Source organism: Mus pahari, chromosome 23 (assembly GCF_900095145.1).
Source record: "Mus pahari chromosome 23, PAHARI_EIJ_v1.1, whole genome shotgun sequence".
NCBI classification, from domain to species: Eukaryota; Metazoa; Chordata; class Mammalia; order Rodentia; family Muridae; genus Mus; species Mus pahari.
In genome coordinates this window covers 17,688,140-17,696,713 of record NC_034612.1, presented here as the reverse complement: position 1 = coordinate 17,696,713, position 8,574 = coordinate 17,688,140, and the positions used below count along the sequence as shown (strand labels likewise).

Here is an 8,574-nt window from a genome sequence, read left to right as displayed (position 1 = left end):
ACCCTAGGTCCACCTGCCCAGGGGCACCCACAGTAGGCTGAGTCCTCCTACATCAATCACTAAGAAAATGTTCCACAGGCTTTGAAAGGGAAAGGAGTGGATCAGGACCCCCCCCAAGACCAAATTGGAGATGTACTTGTCCCAGAGGGACAGAGGGCAGGGAATAAGAGACAAAGACAGGAGATAGAGGATGAGGGAAAAGGGAGAGGAACAAGGGAGATGGAAAGGGATATTTGTCTCCAAGGGACAAAGGATAGACTCTGAATAGAGAGGAGACAGAAGTGGCCCATAGGCAAATGTTGGCCTATAAAGGTGAAGGGGAAGCCCTGCATTAGGATGAGGTGTTCAGTTTTAACTAGGCATGTTAATTAGGTGAGCCAAAGGGAGCTTTGGATGGCTGGACTTCAATACTTGGAGAGCTGAATCTTGGTAGTCTGCCTCAGGAGGAGGAAGTGGTCAAATAAGGGAATAGACCTTGGTGGCTGGCTTTAGGAATACCACCTAATGGCTTCTAGCAAGGCAGGGGGAATGAAAAAGACGGGCAAGGCCTACCAGAGCTGTTCTCCAGCTTCTCAGAGTCCCTTCAGGCCCGCCCCACAGCCTGAACTTATGGAGGTGTTTTCTCAATTGAGGCTTCCTCCTCTCCAGTGATTTTTAACTGTGTCAAGTTGACATAAAGCTTGCCAGTACAACAAAGAAAGACACTTCCCTATGCATCCAAGGGTGGCCTTGAACTTGTGATTCTCCCGCCTACACCTTCAAACCACTGGGATTCCGGGTATATATCTTCATGTGTGATTTTTCTGGAGTGCTGGGGATGGACCCTATGACTGTGAGCATTGTAGGCGAGTGCGCTACCCACCGAACCACACCCGAAGCCCCAAGGATACAACAACAACACCTTTGTTGATGCTCTGCTTGGGTTGGCCTTTGTCCTTGCTGCAAAAAGAGGAGGAGCCAGAGATGGTTTTGTGTCTAATATGTTCAGTTTGAGTTTAGTAACCATGGTAGCCGGGCTGAGTGGGATGTCTTAGTGTGTAGAAGCACCTGCTTCCAAGCCCGATGACCTGAGTTCAATCCCCAGGACACACATGACTCCTATGAGTTGTCCTCTGACCTCCTCATATATGTCCTGGTACATGCAATGCTTCCCTATACACCCTAAAATAAACAAACAAACAAATAAATAAATGTAATTTTAAAAATTTAAATAGGGATTGGAGAGAAGGGCTCAGTGGTTAAGAGTGCTTCCTGCTCTTGCAGAGGACCCAAGTTTAGTTCTCAGGACCCACATTAGGTGGCTCACAACCCCCTGTAAATCCAGCTTAAGGGGAAGTGATACCTTTGCCCTCCAGGTGCACCTGCACTTGTGTACGTACCCACAGATAGACACACATTTAAATGTAATTAAAATTGTTTTTTTTTTTTTTAGGTCTGAGATACTGGCTCGGTAGTTCAGAGCTTGTACAGAAAGCCGGGTGTGGTGGCACACGCCTTTAATCCCAGCACTCAGGAGGCAGAGGCAGGTGGATTTCTAAGTTCGAGGCCAGCCTAGTCTACAGAGTGAGTTCCAGGACAGCCAGAGCTACACAGAGAAACCCTGTCTCAAAAAAAAAAAATTTTTTTTAAAAATACTTTTGGTAGCCAGAATTATACAGCAGGTCCAAATCGGGACATACCTTCTGCTGGTTGTTCAGGCAAGAGCTACTGCACAAATTCCCAAGGACAGAAAGTGTGGCCATGCAGTTTCTTCACCGTAAAATAGGAAGACAATTCCCTGGTGGAAACAGTAGGTCCTAAACTGGTGTGTGTGTGTGTGTGTGTGTGTGTGTGTGTGTGTGTGTGTGTTGGGAAGAGGGGGTATTTATCAGACCAGAATTGGTATAAAAGTTGTAATAAAGGATTAGAGAGAGAGCTCAGTGGGGAAGAACCCTTACTACATTTACAGAAAATGTGCTTTCTTCTCAGCACCCATGTTTGTGGCTCACAAACAGTAACTCCAACCCTAAGAGAGCCAAGGTCTATGGTCTCCACAGGCGACTTCATTCGTGTGCCCATAACCCCACACAGACATAGAAACATAATTAAACAGAAAAAAATACATCTGTAAGGTTATGAAATAAAAATAGACAAGGTGGACTGAAACTGTAACTTTAAACCCTATTCCTACCATGGCGATGCCCAGACTTCTGACTTCTGAGCTGGGTGTGGATCAATCCCATTGATTATCAGCAGCCTGCATTCCTCAATTTGTTGTTTTTTGTTTTGTTTTGTTTTGTTTTTTTGTTTTTTTTTCGAGACAGGGTTTCTCTGTGTAGCCCTGGCTGTCCTGGAACTCACTCTGTAGACCAGGCTGGCCTCGAATTCAGAAATCCGCCTGCCTCTGCCTCCCAAGTGCTGGGATTAAAGGCGTGCGCCACCACGCCCGACTTCGTTTTCTTGAGACTGGGTTTCCTCTATATAGACCAGGGTGTCCTCGAACTCACCGAGATCCACCTGCCTCTGCCTCCTGAGTGTCGGGGTCAAAGGGGTGCACCACCGCCAAATTCCTCTGTAAACCTGGGATGAACAGAGAGCTGTCTATTGTCTCCTCAGAAGTTTTGTAAAATGGCTTCTACTGGCATCAGGCTTCAAAAGGAATTACCGGCTTCTTTGCATCTTAAAAAATCTTTTGCCTCTCTCATTTTAATATTTCTTCTCCTGAGACTTTAGTGACATAGGATGTGAGATTGCTTTTTTCATGTTTAGTAGCTTTTTCCAGGAGACTCTAAACAATTGTCCCTTTTCTTCCTGGGTTGAGCATTTTGTTGTTGTTTACTTTTAAACCTTTTAGTTATTCCGTGTGTGTGTGTGTGTGTGTGTGTGTGTGTGTGTGTGTGTGTAGGCATGCCCTTGCCACAGCTCATGTGTACAGATTAGAGGGCAACTTGTGGGAGTCAGTCCTCTCCTTCCATCACCCGGGTCCCAGGCTGCAACTCTGGGCCGTCAGGCTTGGCAGCAAGTGCTTTTTACCCTCTGGGTCATCTTGCCAGCCTTGGGCTTACTTACTGTTATATATATATATATATATATATATATATATATATATATATATATTTAAAGATTTATTTATTTATTATATGTAAGTACACTGTAGCTGTCTTCAGACACTCCAGAAGAGGGAGTCAGATCTTGTTAAGGATGGTTGTGAGCCACCATGTGGTTGCTGGGATTTGAACTCTGCACCTTTGGAAGAGCAGTTGGGTGATCTTACCCGCTGAGCCATCTCACCAGCCCACTTACTGTTATACTTATGCTTCAAGTCTTACTCATTGTCTTTGTCCCCATTAACTTTTCCTAACAGTCTAACCTAAAACACACATGCATTTTAGCTGCAAATTACATGGCCCTTTATGCTAATACAGAAACAAAGTAAGCAAAACCTTTGGAGACCATGTCTCCTGGAGCCTAGCAGGGCCTTTCTCTCTGGAGCTGGGAAATCACCGTGACTTCTCTGCCTCCACCCTCCCAGTGCTAAGGGTCTTGGTGTGTGCCACCACACCGAGGCTGAGATTATGTTTAAGAATAATGAAGTGAGCTGGGCGTGGTGGTGCACACCTTTAATCCCAGCACTTGTGAGGCAGTGGCAGGTGGATTTCTAGAGTCCAAGGCCAGCCTGGTCTACAGAGTGAGTTCCAGGACAGCCAGGGCCACACAGAGAAACCCTGTCTCGAAAAACCAAAAAAAACCCAAAAAACAAACAAACAAACAAAAAAACGAAAGAAAGAAAGAAAGAAAGAAAGAAAGAAAGAAAGAAAGAAAAGAAAGAAAAGAAATAATAAAGTGATAATTAGAGGGGCTGGAGAGATGGCTCAGCAGTGAAACCACTTGCTCCTTTTCTAGAAGACCCGAGTTTGGATCCCAGCACCCATGAATGCCTGTGACTCCAGTTCTAGAAGAGGCAGCACCCTCTTCTGACCTCCAAGGGTACCTACACACACACACACACACACACTCACACACACCACCTACACATACACACACCTACACACTCATACCTACACATACACACCTACACACACACACACACTCACACACACACACACACACACACACACACACATACACACACCAGAGTAAGGCTGGATGTGGTGGAATTAAAGAGCCTCTTTAGGGGCCGGGTGTGGTGGTGCACACCTTTAATCCCAGCACTTGGGAGGCAGAGGCAGGAGGATTTCTGAGTTCGAGGCCAGTCTGGTCTACAGAGTGAGTTCCAGGACAGCCAGGACTACACAGAGAAACCCTGTCTCGACCCCCCCCCCAAAAAAAAAAGAAAAAACAAACAAAACAAAACAAGAAGAGCCTCTTTGATCCTGGCACTAGCAGGCTGAGGCAGGTGGATCCTTGTGAGTTTGATGCCAACCTCATCTACTTGGCAGTAAGAAATGATCACTAGCAGAGGGCAGGTAGGCATGGCTACGCACCTGTTGGCATCTTGAACCTCTTGCGATGCCCAGAAATGGAAGTTTCTTTCTCTTCCGCCTTTCTTGCCCTTCCCCTTTCTAATGACGAATGATTGATGTTCACGGACATCTTGTGCATTTTAAAGTGCAGGAGGAAAAGTTCCAAAGGAGCGCCGATTTTTCCCCCCCAGAGTCAAATAAAATGGGAGCTCGAAAAGACTCGTTTCTCTAAGCAGGCCATCTCACACCCTCTATTAAAAGACACCCAGAGTCATCCTGAGAGCAGGGTTAATGCATCAGTGCACACACTGCGGGTGGCCTCTGCTTTGATTTTTTTTTTTTTTTTTTTTGTATAACGTATATTTTCTCCTGTTCAGATTTTCCCGAATCCTACTTGCTACTTCTACTCTGGAAGAAACAGAATTCATGACAGCTGTGCACACCTAAGTGGAGCCAGAGGACAGAAAGCACGGCCGGTGACAGCAATGTGGCCCCGGTGTAGGGGGTGAGCAGAGGCCCTGCCAGGGTCACTCCCTGGGGAAGTAGACACATCTAGAAAAGCAGAAGTGGCTTGAGTCCCGAGGCTGAGCAGCTGGGACATGCTATGTCGGGGACGCATTACCTGGAGGGACTTAAATACCCACCTGCTTCCTTGTACAGGGCAGCGATGACAACCCAAAGAATGGTTCCATCAAAGTCCAACTTGGGGGGACCAATGAGATTTGGGTTTGCTGACAGAACATGCGTGACGGGTTATTGACAGGAGTGTGGCTGACCCAAAGAGTCCACATGAGAAAGTCTTACCCCAGCATGGGCGTCAACTTCCCATGTAGTGTAGATGGGCATACTCTAAAGTCTGTACACTCTAGCGGCTCCTGAGACCACACAACCGCACAGAGTGAAGCCAGAAATACACACTGCTACCTGGGCGGTAGAGGGGCGTGGCCGGAGTCTCCAGGGAGGGTTCAATGACTCCACCCACTTCTACTGTGGGGGATGTTAACAGCCTACCCCTCTGCTCCATATACTCGTTCAGTCTTGCTATTTCAAATCCATGGCCTCTTTGTTGTGCATTTATTGTTGAAGTCATTAAGAGAAAACATTTTAAGTTGTGTGTGCTCTGTTTGTCAGCAGGCTTACCTTTGCAGAATGGCAGCCACATTCCTAACGATAGCTCAGGGCCTTGAAGCATGTGGAGTGGAGGTTCATTGAACCTCTTAATGTCTGAGTCTTGGACCGGACCCAAGACTCTTGTTGGATTCTTAGTCAAAAACGCGTTCGGGCCCAGCCCTGCGGCAATGGCATCTGGGAAGACTGCACACACTCAGGGTAGCATGCCCTGACTCAATCGGGATTGAGTGGGAGGAAGGATTGTCCAAGTTTCTGTTTCACTCACCTTTGTGTAGCAAGACTTTCAGGTCTGCATGTAAAACCGCTCCCATTTTAAAACTTGTGTTTAATGGCGAGTAGCTGCCTGAATGTGGCTTTGTATACCCAAGTGCAATGTCCCCAAAAGCCAGAACAGGACATCAGATGACCTGGAATTGGAGTTACAAGTGTTTGTGAGCCACTCTACATGGGTTCTGGGAACCTAATTCCTCTTCCCTACAAGACCAGTATGTATGCTTAACTGCTGAATCATCCCTGCAACGTCAGCCTCTTTTGTTTTTGAATCACTGGATCACTTCCAGCTGGTAACAGCTCTACCAAGATATGGCCAATGGATCATACTGTTTACCTACTTCAAGTGAATAAAGAGTGTGTTTTATTTTATTCACAGATCCCCAAGTCTTAGTTAGGGTTCCATTGCTGTGAAGAGACACCATGGCCAAGGCAACTTTTATGAAAGAAAACATTTCACTGGGGCTGGTTTAGAGTTCAGAGGTTTAGTCCATTATCATGGCAGGAAGCATGGCAGTGTGCAGGCAGACATGGTGCTGGAGAAGGAGCTGAGGGTTCTATATCTTTTGTTTGTTTTCTTTTTGGTTTTTCAAGACAGGGTTTCTCTGTGTAGCCCTGGCTGTCCTGGAACTCACTCTGTAGACCAGGCTGGCCTTGAACTCAGAAATCCGCCTGCCTCTGCCTCCCAAGTGCTGGGATTAAAGGCGTGTGCCACCACTGCCCGGCTGGGTTCTATATCTTGATCCTAAGAAAATTTAAGCACAGGAGCTCTCAGAGCCCACCCCACAGTGCCACTCCTCCTCCAACAAGGGCACCCCTCTTATTAGTGCCATTCCTTGTGGGCCAAGCATTCAAACCCATGAGTATATGGGGGTCAAACCTATTCAAACCACCACACCATACAACTAATTTTGAGGCATGCCTGCCCCCCCAAACCTTACATTCTGGCAGTCACTCTCTGGTTGTACAATGCCCCTGGCCTTGACTGGGAACCCTTGCCTAACATGTACTGACATTTGCCTATTTCAGATATTTCAAAGAAAACAGGATCGTGCTGAGGACTGTAAGGTGGCTCAGCTCTTAAGGTCATTTGTTGTTCTTCCAGAGAAACTAACTTTAGTTCTTAGGACCCACATCAATGGCTCATAGCCACCTGTAACTCCAATTTCAAGGGCTATGATGTCTTCTTCTTGCCACTGAGGGCACTGTCACGGATGTGTGTGTTCGTACGCGCGCGCGCGCGCGCGCGCACACACACACACACACACACAAATAAAAGATAACCAAATATTTATAAAAGTAGGATCTTACAATTTGTGTAATTTGTTGCTTGTTTGATTTCTGGTGTTGTGACTGACCAAACACAACTCGGGGAGGAAAGGGTGTCTTTCAGGTTATGATCCTTCAAAAAGGGAAGTCAGGCTGGGAACTTGAGACAGGAAGTTGGAGACAGGAAGCTGAAGGCAAGAGCTGTGGAAGAATGCTATTATTTGTTCTGCCACTTTCATTATACAACCCAGGATCACCTGTCCAGGGTTGGCATCACCCTCAGTGTGGCTAGACCCTCTCACATCAATCACCAAGCAAGAAAATGCCCCCATAGACTGGCCCACAGGCCAATCTGTGGGAGGCAGTTCCTCAGCTGAAGTGTCCTCTTGTGTGTGAAATTGACAACTGAAGCTAACTGTGCCGTTGGGTCCCTCCCTACTGCCACCTCTAACACTGTGACCACACTAGACTATTCTGCATGCCAGGTTTGTCTCCATCCTCAAAGCACCAAGTTCAGGGACATCCCCCCCCCCCAGTGCACTGCCTAAAATTCCTCCCTCCACATACTTAACTCCAAGTCCCCCTCCAAGCCATGAGCTTCGCATTTCCCTGAAGAGACGGACCCATTGGATTAGTTAGTGCCAGTCAAACTGCACATCTGCACTTCGCAGTGAGTTACCAGCTCAGTCCAAATGGCTTTATCAGCCTTATCATTCAAGTACAGAGTTTGTTCAAGTATGTCAGGGTTAGCTTATCAGTCCTTTCTTTTCTTTTTAATTGCCTGTGTCTGTGTGGACATACATGCAGAGTTTGCTCTCTATCCATTGTGCCCCCCCCCCCAGGGGTGGGGATAGAACTCAGGCCGGGTAGCAAGCTCCTTTACTTGGCAAGCCATCTCACTGGTCCAGTCTTAGCAGTCTTTTAGCAAACGTTCTTTTAGGAAACGTTCAAAGACTCAGTTTTATTTACCCGCAGGACTGAGTCAGTTATAGTCTGTAAATAAAGGTTTTGTTTTTAGATTTGTTTGGTTGGTTTTTGTTTTTTTCCAGACAGTTTCTCTGTGTAGCCCTGGCTGTCCTGGAACTCACTCTGTAGACCAGGCTGGCCTCGAACTCAGAAATCCACCTGCCTCTGCCTCCCAAGTGCTGGGATTAAAGGAGTGCGCCACCACCGCCCGGCTTCCAGTCTTTAAAATAATAATTAAAAAAATGTTAGTAATTTTTGTTTTAAGAAAAGACAAAAAAATGAGAGACCCAGAAGAGGGAGAGGAGGCCGAGACTGTGACATTTGACGCCAGGGTCCTGAGAAGATGGCAGGAAGGGGAAGAGTTAGACCCGGGGGACCTGGATTAGGACCCCAGTTTGGGACCGGAACCTCGGAGTCGAGGGCTCCAGTTTCCCGGTGGAACTCCTCCAGCCGTCGGAACCATCATCCCTCCGCGCATCTCAACACCTGACCGCCG

The 8,574-nt window shown here is 47.0% G+C and overlaps 1 long non-coding RNA gene across 1 annotated transcript in view; it reads left to right on the top strand.

Annotated features, from left to right (window-relative positions):
* Window positions 1-5,428, top strand: part of LOC115063060 — an 11,759-nt gene extending 6,331 nt beyond the window's left edge. Inside the window, exon 3 of the long non-coding RNA XR_003842939.1 lies at window positions 4,820-5,428. This is a non-coding gene — a long non-coding RNA (uncharacterized LOC115063060). The remainder of the gene's footprint in view (window positions 1-4,819) is intronic.
* The last annotated feature ends 3,146 nt before the right edge of the window (window positions 5,429-8,574 follow it).